Source organism: Tiliqua scincoides, chromosome 3, assembly GCF_035046505.1.
Source record: "Tiliqua scincoides isolate rTilSci1 chromosome 3, rTilSci1.hap2, whole genome shotgun sequence".
NCBI lineage: Eukaryota > Metazoa > Chordata > Lepidosauria > Squamata > Scincidae > Tiliqua > Tiliqua scincoides.
Window position 1 is genome coordinate 157,169,066 of NC_089823.1, and position 15,108 is coordinate 157,184,173.

General features: G+C 43.6%; 1 protein-coding gene and 1 pseudogene across 5 annotated transcripts in view; one reads left to right on the forward strand and one right to left on the reverse strand.

The window, feature by feature from the left end:
- The window catches only part of PCDH15 (protocadherin related 15), a 455,608-nt gene that overhangs the window by 18,565 nt on the left and 421,935 nt on the right, over nt 1-15,108 (forward strand). The gene's annotated exons all lie outside the window — the stretch shown is intronic.
- On the reverse strand, nt 10,080-10,199 carry LOC136646712 (5S ribosomal RNA; annotated as a pseudogene).

Here is a 15,108-nt window from a genome sequence, read left to right on the forward strand (position 1 = left end):
TCAATTCACATACACACCGATATGATTTTAATTGACCATATCTGTCAAGAAAATAGATCCTGGGGTTGTGGCTGTTAAAAAAAGCCAAACAGTGGCTTATGGGGCTTACAGTACAATGTATCTATGTACAGTGCACACAGGTAGTTAATATATGAGGCATACATTCACACATTATGTTCAAAGCGTAACAGCAGTAAATACACTCTGTACCATATACTGACACCAGGTTCACTTTTAAAGTGACTACATGTATACAGAAACACATGCAAGTGCATAGCCAAACTGCTCATGTACAACATAATGCATAATAGCTTGAGTTGTTAGGGAATTGTTAGGAAAGGGACTTAAAATAATTAATGCAAGTGTCATAGTGCTATTGTGTGTTAGAAACCTGATTTCAAATAGTTTGCATTGTTCTCATTGCTCAATCTAAGGAAGGATATTGTAGGTACAGAAAAAAGCAACTAAAATTGTCTAGAGCTTGAGGTGTTGGTCACCAGTGGGAAGAATAAAGTATATAATTTATTCACCTTGTCACATAACACTGGAGTTCATGGTCACACAATGAAGATAATTGATGATAGTTTCAGGAAAAACAAAAGAAAATGCTTCCTACAGTGTGTAACTAATTCATTGCTACAGGGTATTGTGATTACAACATGTTTAACTGTAGATCAGATTAGACCAATGACTGGGAAATGAATTTATTAACTGTTTTTGGCCATGACAGCTAAATACAGGTGGGGCCTCTGTATCACAGATCCTGTATCTGTGAACCTAGCTCACGTGGGTCCCTTGGACCCACACTGAGTCAGGCTTAGGCCCCACCTGGACCCTCCAAAGGGGAACAGAGCTGCACTCTGGTCTCCTCCAAAGGGTTTTCTGAAGCCTTGTTTTGCCAAATTTCCTTTCCAAACTTGGTCTAGAGAACTTATGCATACTTTGAGCCAATTAGTTCCCCTCTTCACTCAAAAGAACCCTAATCCTTCAGACAGTACTGCTGGACCCCACAACCAGGGCAGCTCGCCTGTTCTACCTGTAGAGTTCCTCCTTCCTTCCCTCTCCCACCAGCAGCTTCTCCAGCCGCTGCAACAACACCTTGGTTTCCAGCAGCTCCTGGGCATGGCAGCCACACACCGGTCTCCAGCAGTCCTGTTAGTAGTCTTCCAGTAGTCTCTGTTAATTCAGTCCACCAGTCAGTCCATTTAGTTAGTCTTTCTCCAAGCTCATTCCTTCTACTCCCACACCCTCTCCCTTCTCCCAGTGCTGTTTTTCCCTCTGCCCCTGTCAGGTGACCATTTAAAGCATGGCATTTGACCCTTCACATCTTTCTTTGTTGGTCAGATTGAATACTGTTGAGAGATATTCCTTGTTCTTATTAAACTTGTACTGTGGCTGTTTTCATGTGTGCACTGTCAGGGAAACAGCCATGTAATCTGGAACAATCATGTGAAATGAATTTTTCATTTGTTACCTTGGTGACATAGAAGACCGTTAAGAAGAAGCAGTTTTGTCATGGCAACCATTCTAGTGATATAAGCTATGAAGCAAGTCCTAGTATCCCGGAATTCCTTAATGACAGCAGATTTCTATATTATTTATTTATTTATTTACTTACAAATTTATACCCCACTTTAACTCCCTGATGGCCATTCACAGTGGCTAAACTCTCAGTTTTCTTCCTGACGTAGATGTTTCCTATGACTCAGTGGAAGACACTGACGTGAGCACTTCATGATATTTTCTGGCATGGTGCTGTCTGGTAGAAAGGGTTACTGCCTGAACACTTCATCAACTGTAGTGCTTAAATCATGTTATCGGATGAAGTAAAGGCAACAGAAGAGATGAAAAGTACTTAGCCCTTCATCATCCTGTAGAAATAATTGCCGTATTTGCTCTGCTTACCTTCTGAGAATATCCTTGTACTCTGCTTGAGTTTATTAAATGATGGCATGTGTAGAATTTACATAATTCCATCTGTGTACTGACATAGACTGTAGGCTTACAACCAAATCCGGATAAATGTATGCAACTATTTTGCTTTCATTTTGGAAGAGTTTATGTTGCTTAACTTATTAACTACATTTATATCCTGGGGGGGGGGGGATGTGTGCCTCTTCCCATCCACCCTCCTATTTTATCCTTTAATCAGCCCTGTGAGATAGGTTAGGCTGAGACAGAACAACTGGCCCAACAAACTTCATGATTGGGTGGTAAACCTGAGTGCCTCAAGTTGTAATCTGCACCGTACTGGCTCTCTCTCTCTCTCTAGTGTGCCTATCAGAAGATCATGGGCCTAGTGAGAAACTAGTTCAGCTGCATTATCCTTTCTGTTTTATGTGGGAAGAAGATGCTGGCTCATCTTTTGGATAACTACATTAATTATTTTCTGTTTGCTGTTTGCATCTACAATATGGTACTTTGTTTATTGACCAGAATTATTTTTTTCTCAAGGTACTGTAGTATAGGATGCTAAAAAAAAATTGCACAGCATCTTTTTTTCTCCCTGAAAATAGGGGAATGTTGTGTAAGTCACGTGATATTAATGAGAAGAAATATCTCCCCTGCACCAAAAATTCTCAGTTACATTTCAGTTTATTTAAACAGTAACTTGTAGTCCGAGATGGTGGTGCACATTGCTAATCACACATTGATTTTTCTCTACTACTTTTGATCGTATTAGAAGCATTCGAGATGAGAATCTTTATTGATGTTAGATCTTCATGGTCTTCATGAAATCAGCTAGCTCTTGCAGTTGTAAGGTTCCTAGTAGTCCTTTCAGTTTCCAATCCTATCCAACTTCGTAGTGCTGATGCAGCAGTGCCAACAGGGTATATGCTGCATCCTGTGGGAGGGGGAAACATGGAGGCCCCCCCAAGGAAAGGGAATGTTTGTTCTCTTACCCCAGGGCTGCACTGCAGTTGCATCGGCACTGGAAAGTTGGATAGGATTGGGCCCTAAGTTAAGCACTTTTATTCATGTTCTTATGGGATGCAAAGTACTTAATTAAAACCTCCTAACCTTTGGCTCACCTGTTAGGGATACTTTCAGTGCAAACCAACGCTGAAGTTGTGCCAATTTCACTGCTACATCAGTTTGAACTTAATCTCAGCCAGCACAAGAGAAGAAGGGGGAAACAGGAGCCCAGGCAACTCTATGTTGACACTGGCAGGAACCATGGAAACTATGACACAGCTCACCAATCATGGTGGGGCAGCCTGATGTCAGCTCAGTGTCAGATTGACATCAGCCTGATATCATCCCAACACTCATCTGATGTGTAATGATCCCATCATTGTGCCTACATAGCCTTCCTTTCCCCAATGGCCAGAGATATGCTGTCAGGGTGAGCCAAGCAGGGGTAGGAAACCTATGCAGAATCAGTGAACACTTTCTACCATTTGTAATTGAACCAGTGTACCTCAGTGTGGTGTCGCACCGGTGCCCATGGCACATCTGTCTGCAGTGGGATGAGATGATGGTGCAGCTGTCCTTATGTTGGTATAGCTGTTGTTACACTGGTATCCAGAGGTGTGCACCGTATCCTATACCATTCAGACTAGTGTTTCTGAAGTATGGGATTGCACCCTCAAGTTACTTTTTCTGTTTTATTCTGGGTTTATACATTGGGAAGCTAATCCTTGCCTTGATCGGCAGATGTTGAGCTGGACATTTGTACCTTCATGAGTACATGCTTTCCCAATAACTTCTGAACCTGCCCACAGAAACAACTTCTCTTGCACAGCAAAAATAGGTGTGGGAACTCTATGTACCACTTGCCTACTGGAAAGCGATAAGAGACAAAGGGGAAATTTGCAGTAGAAAAACGGCAAGGAGTAGGCTTAACCCATCTCCCACCTTTTTTCACCACAGCTGCCTTTCTTCTGCTTGGAACTTCCAGTAGTGTGTCTGATAAAGTGAGCAAAGTGTTTCTCTGGCTTCTTCTCTGCAGTCCTTTCTTCCATCCCATCGCTTTGCAGTGAAGAAGTAGGATTCACATGTATGCCTGTATACTTTCCTGTCTATACTAACAGCAGCCACCCCCCCCCCCCAAAAAAAAAATTACATTGTGCAAAAGTCCCGTTACCAACCTCCCTCAGTGTCATGGCCCCAATCTAAAGTGTCCTGCGTCTGTTTTGAAAGTCAAATGAATGCCCGTGTGATGTAGTGTTTTACCTGTCATTCCTGGAGTTCAGAGTTGTTTACCTTCAAAAGAGCAGGCTAGACTGACTGCTGTGGGGGTGGCCTGAACTCCTTATTAGACTAGAGCTTATTTGTAATTTTTGAGACTTCTATGAGGGTCGCCCAGAAAGTAATGCGCCACATTTTTTTTCTCAGCCTACAGTAATGGTACGAATGCGAAACTTTAGATATACATTATTTGAATTTTCAGGAATGTGCACACAAATTTTTGGTTTCTTCAGACAGATAGCATAGCTGCAGCAGTGTTTCGAAATGGCGTCTGTAAGTGATGCACGTTACAAGCAGCGTGTCGACATTGAATTTCTCACTGCGGAGAAAGAAACTGTTGGGAACATTCACAAACGTTTGTGTACAGTTTATGGAGAATCTGCAGTCGACAGAAGTATGGTTAGTCGCTGGGCACAGAGGGTGAGGCCATTAGAAGGCGGTTCGGCAGAGCTCCAAGATTTGCAGCGTTCGGGGCGGCCATCCACGGCTGTCACACCTGACAAGACGCAGCTTGCTGATGTGCTCATTCACAAGGACCGACGCATAACGACTAGGCAGTTGGCGCTGAAGCTGTCAATCAGCAAAGGAAGTGTGGATGCAATCATCCGTGCTCTTGATTACTCAAAAGTGTGTGCACGATGGGTTCCGCACTGTCTTACGGTGGACCACAAATCTCTCAGAAAAAACATTTCTTCTGAGTTGCTGAAACGTTTTGAAGATGAGGGGGAAGCGTTCTTGTCCAGGATTGTGACAGGTGATGAAACCTGGGTTCACCATTTTGAGCCCGAAACAAAACGACAGTCGATGGAATGGCATCATCCTCAATCTCCACAGAAGAAAAAATTCAAAGCAACTGCTTCCGCCGGTAAGGTCATGATCACTGTGTTTTGGGAGTGTGAGGGCGTCATACTCATTGATGTGATGCCAAGAGGCAGCACCATTAATTCTGAAGCTTATGTGAAGACATTAACCAAACTCAAGAAGCGCTTCCAGCGACTTCAGCGCCATAACAACCCAGGTGAATGTTTGATTCAACATGATAACGCTCGGCCTCACACAAGTTTGAGGACTTCGGAACACATCACTAAACAGGGTTGGACTATGTTACCCCATCCACCCTACAGCCCTGACCTAGCTCCCTCAGACTTCCACTTGTTTGGGCCATTAAAGGATGCCATTCGCGGAAGACATTCTGAGGATGACGAAGAGGTGATTCGCACAGTGCAGAAATGGCTTCGTGACCAGAACAAGGAGTGGTACCAACAGGGCATACATGCCCTTGTGTCTTGCTGGAGGAAGGCCATAGAACTGGATGGAGATTACATGGAAAAATAGGGAGTGTAGAAGAAACATCATTCTTTCTTGTGTGTAAGTTTCATTGTGTTCAATAAATAATTGTTGAAGAAAAAAAATGTAGTGCATTATTTTCTGGGCGACCCTCGTACCATATATGTATTATTGTTTGTAGTCATATTAATAGTTAAGTCGCTAGTATCCATGTGACACTAGAGTTTTGAAGGTTCCTTGGAATTGCAGCACAACATTTGATTGTACCATTTTAGATTCTTTTTTTAAAAAATGTTGTCCATCTTGCTTGCCCATGGAGGGAGGGTCGCTGGGTTTAAAAGTAAGAGGTTAGCTGTCCACCCTAATGGAGTGGGGGTTACCCAGGCTAAAGTTGCCTGGTAACAGCACCAGTGAGGAGCCCAGGACCACCCCAAGACCTCAGAGTAATCAGCTAGGTAGGAGAAGGTTAACACTTATACTCTCCTCTGCCTAGCCAGCTCCTGAGGGATGGCTCATTGGGGAGGGCATCTATGCACCTATTTTCCCCTCAGCCTCACACTATCTTCTTATCATGGGCCCTTATCCTCTTATGTCCTCTTATCATGTCCTCTTATCATGGGCAAGGGTGTTTTATGGCCCTGGGGTTAATGGGAGCTCCTCCCCTGCCTGCCTCCCCCACACTAGGTGTGGTCATTGGCAGGTCAGTGGGCCCCCTTCCCCTGGAAGGGCTTGCCAGCACCCTCCCTGTCAAAGATGGCATCTTCCTGCCCCTGCCTCCCACCAGGCAGCAGTCGAGACTGCTGCTGTCCCAGGTGGCATTGTCATCATGGCACACCAACCAAGGTGGCTGGCCTCATGTGCAAGTGCTGAGACTTTGAGCCTCGCTGAGTTTGTAGCCTGCATCTGCCCTGTGATCCCACACTGTCAAGTTGGGAGGCAGTGTGGACCTCTTTTATGGCACCTGGGCGTTCCTGGCCTGATAGTGCTCGGGGAGGGATAAGAGCGTGTTGCCAAGAATCCCTTCTTCCTCCATTGGTAAGTGCAAGATGAGAATGGTATTTGTGAGGTATAGTTGTGGAGTAGAATAAAGGTGACATTTCTCACACTGGGAAGAATGACAACTTCATTGTATAACAAAACTCTAATTTGGCAACATCTCTCCTTTATAGTCTCTGAGCAATTTTATGTTTCTATGGTTCATTTCTCATGATCTAAAAATAAATCATACTGTAATTTCTCCCTACCAGCAAAAAGCCCTGAAAAATATCTTCTTGTTCATACAAAACAATGTTATGAATTTGCATATCTTAGAAAATATAAAAACTGTCCGATTTACGCTTTCTAAACAATGCATTTATTAATGTGCATTTAAGGCACATTACATGATACAATAAACTTGCATAAATAAGCATACAAACCTTTAGCTGAAGCCATCAAGTACATGGGAAGTTGCTTTGAAGAACTGGCATGCAACAATTTTGCATAGGAAGAGAAGCAAAGTAGACTGGAGCTGTGTGCCTGTGTGGAAAGTGAATGAGGTAATTGTAGGGCATGATTGGAAGAAGTTGCCTGGGATGTGTGGATGGGAATGGCAGAGAGTGCAAGTGTGGGATAGAATAAGAGGCACACACACTTACTATCCAATGTAAATTTTAGAGCATCCTTCACGGAATGTATTTTTATTATAGCTGCAATGGTAACCACACTTTCCTGAGAGTAAACCCCATTGAACAAAATAGAACTTACTTCTAAGTAGACCTGGTTAGGATTGTGCCCTGGGTATCATATGTACTTCTTTTTGGTTTGTTTTCACATTGGCTTACACTTTTTAGTATGTAGTTTAGTAATTTAGTATTTTTTTATGATCGCTGGTTTTTTATGCTGCTGGTTGGCTAATGTGTATTTTACAGTTTTGTGTTCACTTTATAATTTTTCTGTTTAATCTTTGATGTATTTTAGGGCCCAATCATATAGTGCTCTTGCACCAGCACTAGCTACAGCACCAGCTCTGGGTGTCATAAACATGCTGTCAAACATGTATCAATGTCATACACATTCAGATGGAGGATGCTGCAGGGGTGCCCAATGGAACATCGCCCCACCGGGTGGCAGTGCAGATTTTTGGGGTGGTGGGAGGGCAAAGCAGAGTAGAAAACAGCCCAGGTGGGACCAGCAGAATCCTATCCTTCATGTCGGGCTGAAAAACCCACATGGAGGATCTCTTGTCTGTGCCAGCAAAATAGCCAGCGCAAATCTGAGAAGCCCTATTGTGTGACCTGAGGCTTTCCTTGAAAGAAGGGGGCAAAAATCCCCTTCCCCCCAGGAGACCCCTGGTGGTCTCCACAGTACTACTGGATACAGCGGTCACCATTTTGGTGCTGCTGTAACCGGTGGCCCCACATAGGATAGAATTGGGCTGTTAATTGGTTGTTAGCTACTTTGAGTGCCTTTCAGGGAGAAAAACATATTAAAAATTGTATAAATAAAAACAAATATATTTATAAACCACCTTTCCTCCAAAGAGCTCAGGACAGTGTACATGGTTCTTTTCCCACTTCTGCCCTCACAACAACCCAGTGGAGTAGTTAAGGTGTTCTTAACCATTTTTGTTTTTTATCAGATTTCATTTTCCCCAAGAAAAAAGTTCAGAAAGCAGTGTTGTGTTTTTATTCCAAGGGCACATTTTTATAAATTATAATAATAAAATATAATGGCTTTAAAAGTGTACTAGGTAGGTGATGTAGGTAGTATAGTGTCAGCAGATGAAGCCATAATCATTACCCAGTCAATTAGGTGTTAGAAAATGTTTTGGGTTTTTTTTGCAGATTTTAGTTTTGTTTGTTTGCAAAAATGAGAAGTGCAGAAAGCAGTGTTATGTATTTTTATTTAATTATCAATGAAAAATCACACCTCTACTGAGAGATAGTGACTGGCCCAAGGTCAGCCAGGAAGCTGCATGGTTGAGTGGGAATTTGAACCTGGCTCTTCCAGAACTCTAAGTCAAACTCCGAAACCACTACAGCAGGGTTTCCCAAAGTGTGGGCCACAGCCCACTGGTGGTTGTAACCCCATCTGTGGTGGGTTGCAAGCTGGGCTCTTCTGCCCACCCCTATGAGTGTTTGACTCTGAACTGGAGGCATTCTGGAAGGGGGGGTGCCAGTCCAGTAACACTGCTGGTTGGAATGACTTACTGGGTGCACTCAGAGATCTGTTTCAGGTCGTGCCAGGTTGGTGACCCACTCTATTATCCTCTGTGGGCCTCAGAATGGCTCACAGAAGCATCCAAAAGCTACTTACAGTTTTTTGAGGTAATTTCCAGTTTGACCAGAATGCTTTTTAGTTTTTGAATGCTTATTAGAGCCATTCTGTGGCTCATAGAGGCCACTGGCCTGGCGCAACCTGGAAGAGGCCTCTGGAACCACCAGGTAAGTCATTCTTTAAGCATCGCAACCCACCATGGAAGATGAGGTGGACTGTGGTGCTGGAAAGCTTGAGAACTTTCCAGAACATGGAGCTGCCTTGAGGGCCCTAAAGCAGGGTGGAAAGGCAGGGTATAAATCTCATAGACAGACAGACAGACAGACAGACAGCAACACTACACCATATTTTCAACGTAGCACATTTATTTCTTTTCTCGAAACAACCTTGGTAAAATTTAGGGCTTCCAATGATCCAATCTTAGTTTTATCCCTGACAGCATGTGTAATTCAGTACTATTGTGAATACACACCAACTGGAAATTTTGATGCTATACCTTTCAATGAGTGATGGTAACTGTAGTTTTAAGAAGCTGTAAGTGTAACTTTTGCTTACTGAATTTCTCTGACGGTGCTTTTTCACACACCCTTGAAACTTGTTTCTCTGAATTCTGAAGTGACTCTTCTCTACTACTGACATCTCACTCCCTCTCATTTTCATTCAAATTTGTAAGCACTTCAGAAAGCTACATTTAAGCTATGCACAGAGTTGTGTATGAGTGAGTGAGAGAGATAGAGAAGAACCTACTGATGAAGGAAGATGTTGCTATAATTTATTTTTAATGTTAACCTCTTTCTGTCTGAAGGCTGAGAGATGCTGTTGAAAGAACTTTACTCTCTCAGTAATAACTTGGATTTATCTATTCCTTTTTACCCCTGCCTGACCTGATGTGTCTATTAGAGTTGAACTGACCTATTCTACTGAGGCTCAAAGGTCCTATTGAATCTGGCTTTTCAAGCACTATGGGCAGGAATGCTTAGATTAGATCAAGGTTAGCGTGGTTGAATGACACTTGAATTTAAAAGAAAACATTGCCTGTTACAGGGATCTTAAAATCTGTAGACTGTTTCAAATATTTCTGAAAAAGTAATTTATTTTGAGTTTGTGTCATTTCAGAGATCACAGAGTTGTTATTCACCAACACCTCTAGCTAAGGCTACACAAGAGGAACAAGTAAAGAGCTTTTTGATCTCAGAATGCCATGTGCTTATTTAGATTGTTTATTTTTCTAGTTTATTGGGCAGAATTATATTTCTCAAAAACAATGTTTCCTTCTCTGAATGCCAGCCCAATCCTGTTGGGCTGCTGGTTGGCAACCTTCAGTCTCAAAAGACTATGGTATAAGCCTACAGCACCCGGTATTCCCAAACGGTCTCCCATCCAAGTACTAACCAGGCCTGACCCTGCTTAGCTTCCAAGATCAGACGAGATCAGGCATGTGCAGGGTAACAGTTGCTGCTATGTCACCAGAATGTGCATTCCAGTGGTGCAGCAAGCTTTACAGCTGTAGCAAAAAGTTGAAGCACCATACCTTACAGCTTGGCCACTGCCACAAGCAGTAAGTGGTGGTGGCTTAGTGAAAATGGCTACCATGGAAGCCCCAGCACCCATGAGGCTGAGGGAGCATAACAGGCCAGGGATCAGAGTGGGAATGGGGGAGTGCCAAAGGCAGGAAGGGACTTTTATCAATGGCAGCAGCTGTACCAATATCCTATCCCCCTTCCTGGCCACGATCCACTTGCCTGGGTCCTCTCAGACGTGTGCCAGCAAAACAGCTGGTGCAGGTTCGGTCAGACCCATCAGGGCAGCAGAGTCTTGCCCTGGGGCAAAGGAACAAATGTTCTCTTACTACAAGGAGGCTTCAGGGACTCAAAATTCCACTGCAGGATGCAGTGCACACACCATTGGCATGGCTGCATCAGTGCCAAGGAAATTACTTTGGACTGGGCTTCCTGTATATGTCTCTTAATGGTTAAATTCAATAATTTATAGAATTCTACCAGGCTTGGGTTCTACCAGCCTAGAAGATGAATACAAGACAGGGTGGTGACAGGGTAAGTAGAATGGGGGTGGGGAGGGTGAAACAGGGTGGGGGGAGGGGGGAGACAGCTGGAAAAGTCTTTGGAGTCCAGGTCTACCCACCAATGTGGCACTGGCAGCTAGAAACAGTAATTTGGAAAACCAAACACACTCCAAAGTCTCTCTAAAATATTTTAAATGTAGGAAATCTTGCAGAAAATGACCACCATCATATTTAGGCTCTCAGCAGAATGGAAAGTGTCCTGTGTGTAGGACTGGCTTTTAGGCAGTTGGGGAAATTTCACTGAATTGGGACCCGCACATGTTGGGGACCCCGCACTGCCCTTCCGCCCACTGCTACTTCTACCACTGCTTACAATTGGCCCAAAAGGATCACTTCAGAAGCAGCTCCTGCACACTGCTGCTTCCAGTTGGCCTGAAATTGGGTCACTTGGGAAGCAGCTTCTACCCACCGCTGCTCCCAGTTGACCTGAAAATGGTGCCATGCAGGCAGAAGCATGCGCACCTCACTTTTCTCCTGCCCTTGCAGTTCCCGGCACCATCCTTTCCCCCATCTTGGTCCGGAGCAGGCTGCTGTGGATGGGGCAGTGACAAGCAAGAGTCAGGGAGCCCTGTGGGCTGAGTGCACGCTCCCTCCTCCCTCCAGCTGGCCTCCCAGGCTCCTATTCTGCACAACCACTAAAGGTACAGGAGTCCTAATCTTGCACAGAAGTAACAGTATTTTTTTTTCTAGGTCTGCCTCCATTCAAGCTAAACGTTAAAAAAAAAATTAGTAGAGCGGGCCCTGGAAAATTAGAGGGGGCCCTGCAAAAGTGTTTCTAATCCGTCCCCGCAGCTCTTAAGGCCAATCTGCTGTGTACGTCAAAACTTACTTCTGCAGCAGTTATAATCCCACAGCTGTGTTCCTGAGCACCTATACACTCCTTCCTGGCTAGCAGATATACAAGCCAAAGAGCCACTGAAGCAAGCTAGTTTTTCCCAGAATTGACACTGTTGTTGTTGTAGTTATTAACAGTATTTATATACTGCTTTTCAGCAAAAAGTTCACAAAGTGCTGAGTGTCATGTATGCATTTCTGGCCCTAGTGTATATGGCTTGTGGCAGCAGCCACTGCCGTGTGCCAATGGTAGTGTCCCCAGTATCCCACATGGGCAGCAAGTCCAGGTGAGATAGGAAATTGTAAGATCCCAGGAGATTTCTGGGGCCCATCCTTTGGCTCCTTGGCCCCCTTTTTGTCTCTGGGCCCAGATACAAATTACCCCTTTTACCCTCCTCTTACGGGCCCTGGCTGGCATGTGACATGGGGTAAATATCCCCTTACTCCAAGATGCACTCCAGCCAGCCCCTACCTTGCACTGGATACAAGGTAGCATCCTAAGACTGTTAATGGTGAATCTGGGTGTAATCGGTTTAGTGCTGTGCTTGACTAATTTGAAACTGGGTTGCTTTCACATTGGTCACTGAGGCTAGAATGGACATTATTCATTAAATCTGTTTTTTGTTGGGGGTTTATATGACATTGTTGTTGGATTGTGGCAATCCAGTATTTTCTCCATTTTGGCTACTTTTTTTTTAACCAGATACAACCATTATTGTCACTTAAAATGTCGTTGCAAGCCTCTCAAGTGTTGATTGGCAAGATGTTATCAAGACAGTTTACAGAAGGAGTGGGTCTGTTGATGACGTGCATGCACAGTCTGTTCTGCTTTTTTTTTCTTTTTTAAAACAACTGGATGAAGAACAGTTTTATCATTATATTTATATACTACCTTTCTCATAGATTCAAAGCCATTTACAAAGAAAGGCTGAGCATAAACCCAAACCTAATTTTTTTTCAATTGGTGTTTTAGAAATATTGTTCCATGAAAAAGAGTCATAGACCTTTCCATTTATCCAGATGTTTTCCTTCAAAGTGCAGCTGTCCTAGCTTTGCCAGCTCTTCTGCTTCCAAGCTTCCACAGGCAGCTGCAAATCAAGCCTCAGACTGATTTTCAAGATATCTGTTTCTTGCCAGCTGACGCCTCCGCCTTCCTTCACACTCCTCTGCAGAGATCCGTCAGCAGCTTCAGAGCCCAATCCTATGGCCCTCCAGCACCAGCCCTGGGTATTGTCAACATGCCACAAAACACATAAATGGTACCCTGTGAGGAGGGAGGACTGGCCCAGTGCCATATGGTGCTGGGCACAGCACCGGATAGACACTGCCCAGAGCTAAGTAAGAGCTCTGGGTGGCAGCAAGGGCCTTTGGGTCAGGAGGAGGCATTCCAGGGTAGGGGGAGTGACTGGCCCAGGGGGGAAGGACTGGTGGAATGCTTCACAAGATCCTATTTTTGGGCTAAAAAACCAGACACAAAGGTTCTCGTCTATGCCAGCAAAATAGCCAGTGCAGACTTGAGAAGCCCTATTGCAGGGCCTGGGGTTTTCCTCAGGGGAAGGGGACAAAAGCCTACTTCCCCTGAGGAGATTTCCAGTGGTCCCACCGGATACAGTGGTAGCCATTTTGGCACCACTGAATGGCGGTGCTGCTAGTGATAGGATTGGGATGCCCGTCTCCCTTCAGCCTCCTATCCAAGGCAGCAAATCCTGCTTAACTTTCTCAGGCAAGGTGACAGCTCAACCTCCAGACCACACCTTGTGCCCCTGTATGAGGAATTCAGTGAGGGAGCCAACCTGGAGTAGCTGGGATAAGGAGGAGTGAGACAGGAGGAGGGAGAAACCTGCCTGCCTTGACCCAGGTTGCACCAGATGACCTAGCCACTAACTCCTCACAGCAGCTCTGCAAGCACCTACAGGTAATATCTCTCCTGAGCTACCACCAAGCATGGAATTTAAAGTAATGCTAAGGGAAGCCATGGCTGGGACATTAGTGGCAAGGCAAATGGTAGGCATCTTGCTATGTTACTTTTTCCCCTCAAGTTTCTTAAATTAAAAGCAAATGAAGGATGCAGTTTCAGTCTGCTGTTTACAAGAGAACAAGTCAAAACCGCTCTTGAAATGCCCAAGGCCTTGGGTATACCTAAAGTAGTTCTTTTTATTTTCCTCAGCCTCCAGCTGCAGTTCCAGATGTATTCAGTGCAGAATTGCTAAAAAAGGAGGCATTACTGAAAGATAATTACTTTATAAATACAGCTTTTCGGTATCCAACAGAGTGCAAGTGTTTCACTAGAACTTGTTGGAAAACCCCCAGTGCTGCCTCCTTGAATATGATGAACATTGTACCCTTATCTTTGATTTGTTGAATTAACTAAAATTACTTTCTGGCTCTCTGAATTCCAGTAACTTTTTTCTTCCTGATAAAAGAGAAATAGCCTCTTTGAATAACTTTTTTAATGTTCTATTTTAGGTTGGTAATACTGACTAAAACTTCTCTTTTTCTCTTGTGGCTCTTTCCTTGAAGTGTGTATGCAATTAGGGCATTATCTTTCCTTAGATCTATGTATAATGTACCATAGTTTAAGCGTAGAATTATAATTATGATTAAATTACGCCGGTTAATCTTGTTATACTCCAGAGTCAGAATGTTAACATTGCACACAGAACGGCAATAGCTCTATGCCTGCATTTTAACTTCTCGACTGTACTTTGCTCACTGTTGGCTGAATGTTTGAAACCATTATGTTCCATATGTGTGTTCCCCCCCCATATGCTGCATTTCAGAATAAATCCAACCAGATTGCTGGATAATACATCTGCTGTGCTAATATAAAATATTTTGATGGCTTGCTGAAGTGTGAGAATTTTTTAGGGTGATAGATGACTTTAAAAGTCCTGATACTTTTGTCTTTATTTAGAGGCAAGATCCACTGAAAAGGGAGCAAAATAAGGTATATTTCATATATGGGAATAGTTCTTTCTAGCTCCATGCATTATTTGGTACTCGAATGCTGTTGAGTTTGCTCAGTGGTGGAATTAAAGTTGGCAGCAGCTCATTGATTGAATTAATATCTAGGTATTACCAGTACAATACTAAGAATAAAATATTTGGGAGTTATACTGGGCCATTTCTGCAGTTAGATTTTAAAGGATAAATTCCAGTTAGGGGCGTATGAGTGTGTTTGTGTTTTAAATCTGGCCTCTAACTATTTAGCTTATTTAAATCACTTTTTAAAAAGGGAATGGCTTATACACATACAGAGAAAAGTAGTAAACTTATATTGGTAAAACCGATTTATTGCATAATACATGAAGTATTTTGTATTGGTCATGAAAAATAGATGAAAATTGTATTTCCCACTTATAGAGTGGCATAGGGGAAAATGTTGAGGGCTGTTACTACGTTACAAGTGTGTCGGTGATGTCTGTGCTGAAACATGGGCGGCTTTCCTTAAGCCA